We start from the raw sequence: 2,500 nt of genomic DNA, 5'->3' as shown, positions 1-2,500 counted from the left end.
AGTCTGCACTTAGGGGGACGAAGGCCCGGCCGCGCGGGGAAGAGGAGGCACCCTCTCCCCGGGGCACGGGCCTGCGAGGCGCCCCAGCCGCGCCACCCCGCACGGCGCGCGCCGCGCAGCGGTGGCCACCGCGCTCGGAGGGCGAGGAGGGCGGGCACAGGCGCGGCAAGGCACGCCGGCCGCGGCCGCTGCGGGCGGCCCGGCGCCGGAGCCCGGCGGGCAGGAAGACCGGGGCCGCCGGTGCACGCACCGGGGTCCCGGCTCCGCCGCCGACTCTCCGCCGCCGAGGCCGCCGCGCACCGCCGCCGCCGGCGCCGCCGCGCCTCCCCCGCCCCCCCACGCGCCCCCCCCGAGGGGCGGCACCGCTGCGCCAACGCGACAGCGGGGGTGACGATTGACCGCCAAGCGACGCTCAGACAGGCGTAGCCCCGGGAGGAACCCGGGGCCGCAAGTGCGTTCGAAGTGTCGATGATCAATGTGTCCTGCAATTCACATTAATTCTCGCAGCTAGCTGCGTTCTTCATCGACGCACGAGCCGAGTGATCCACCGCTAAGAGTTGTCTCGGTTTCGGTCCCCGCCGCGCGCGCGGGGGGACCGGGCAGCCTTCGGCAGCCCCTGAGGGCCCCCCCTCCGCTCCGCCTCCCTCCTCACGCCGACGCCGGCTGCTGAGCGAGGGACGGCCGAGAGCCAGAGAGAGGGGCTCGCCCCGCTGACCGTACGAGCACAGAGTGGGGGGGGAAAAAGGGAAAAGGAAAACCCGAACGAGAAGGGCGGGGAGCCCTCGCTCCCGACCTGGGACAACCCTTTGCTCGCTTCGAGTCCGGCCCAGGCGCCCAGGCTCGGCCCGGCCCGGCGGGGAGCAGCGCGCCGGCCGCGCCGCCTGCCTCGGGGACGCTGGGGGAGGGGGCGGCTCCCCGCGGACCCCCAGCGTCGGAGCCCGGCCGCCACCGGCAGCGGCACCGGCCGCTGCCCGCGCGCCCGCGGCCCACCGGCCCCGCGCTCCCCAGCTCCTCGCTCGCCTCGCCGGCCTCCGGCTCCGCCGTGGCCCCGAGGCGGCGCCCACGCCCGCGCGCGCGCACACACAGCCTCCCGGACGACACCACGCGCTCTCCCGTCCCTTCCGCGGACAGACGCCCGGCGGCGGGCGGGCGGGCAAGGCGGGACGGACGGGGACGGCGCCCGCTCTCCCCGTCTCCACGCGGAGAACGGGGGGGGCCGCCCCCGCCGCCCGCCTGCCGCCCGCCCGCCGCCCGGCGAAGCCGGGTTGGGCAGAGCGAGGCAGGCGCGCCGGATGGCGGAGTGCCGGCGGGTAGGGCGCCGCCGCCAGCGGCCACGGCGGCAGACCGAGAGCCCCGGCCAGGGAGGAGAGCGGATCGCGCCGAGGCGCGGCGTCCGCACCACCCGCGGTGGGTGGGGGCTCACCGTCCCGGCGAGAGCACGCGCTCGCGCCGGGGTCACGCGTTCGAGGCAGGCCGGCGCCAGCCGACCGCGCGGCGTCCCTCCGCCGAGACCAGACCGCGGAGAGAGGGGGCAGGGTACCCCTCTCCGTCCCGGCTGCCCGCAGGGCGAGCGCGGGGCGCGCCGGCTGGCATGGGGGGGCACGGCGCCCGCGCGCGCCGGCCCCCCGGCCCTCCGGCAGCACACCCGGCTGCCCCCCGGGTCGCATCGGGCCGCCCGAGTCTTTAAACCCCCGCCCGGCTCTCCCGCCGAGAACCCTCGGGCCCGGAGCCCGGGGCCCATGGCCATCCCTACCCGGGGCGGCTACCGGCGGCCGCGGTGGCCGGAGGCCCTCCGCTCCTCCCGCCACCCCGCCCCCCCCCCCCGCCCGGCCCGCTCGCAGCACGGTCCCCGCGGCACGGCGCGGGGCGGCTGGAGCGGTGGGGGGGGGGGAGAGAAAGGGAAAGCGGAAAGGGCGGGAGGGCACGGCCGGTGCGGCGCTCACGGCGCGGCGCCCGGGAGGAGCGAGCTGGCACACGGGACCACACGGGTGGGTCACCGAGGGGGGGCAGGAGGAGCGCGGACGCTAGGTACCTGGCCCTGGGGTGAGGGAAACGACCTGAAATCCCCGCGGGGGTGCCTCCCCCGCCGCCGCCCGCCGCCGGGCCGCCGCCGCCTCGCGGCGACGGCGGCAGCCTCGGCGGCAGCAGCGAGACGGGACGCGGAGGGGAAACCCGGCACCCGCCAGCCGGCTCCGGCGCCCCTCGGCGGAGCGTCCGCCCGCGGGGTGCGCCCGACACCCGCCGCCACGACCTCGTCCTCCTCCCGGGGCCCGGGGTTTCCCTCAGTAACCCGGCGCCCGGCGGCAGCTGCGCCCGGGAGGAGAGCCGTGGTTTGGGCCGCCCGCTCGGGCACGACCCGTCGCCTCGCGTGGCCTGGCGCGACGGCCCCCGCTCGGGGTCCGCCGCCGCCCGGCGCCCGCCCCGCGCGCCATCCCGGAACGCCTGTCCTCGCCGTCTCTGCAAGACGGGCTGCTCCGCCGCAGCCCGCCGCGGGTCCGCC

At 79.6% G+C, this 2,500-nt stretch overlaps 1 non-coding gene across 1 annotated transcript; it reads right to left on the bottom strand.

The window, feature by feature from the left end:
* Positions 1-406: 406 nt before the first annotated feature.
* LOC136995673 (5.8S ribosomal RNA) lies at positions 407-559 on the bottom strand. Its single transcript, XR_010887217.1, has one exon. It is a non-coding gene; the product is annotated as a 5.8S ribosomal RNA (ribosomal RNA).
* Between the last annotated feature and the right edge of the window lie 1,941 nt (positions 560-2,500).

The sequence above is a fragment of the Apteryx mantelli genome, unplaced genomic scaffold (genome assembly GCF_036417845.1).
Source record: "Apteryx mantelli isolate bAptMan1 unplaced genomic scaffold, bAptMan1.hap1 HAP1_SCAFFOLD_142, whole genome shotgun sequence".
Classification (NCBI taxonomy): domain Eukaryota; kingdom Metazoa; phylum Chordata; class Aves; order Apterygiformes; family Apterygidae; genus Apteryx; species Apteryx mantelli.
The sequence above is the reverse complement of the archived record's forward strand: the minus strand, read 5'-3'. Positions and strand labels throughout refer to the sequence as shown.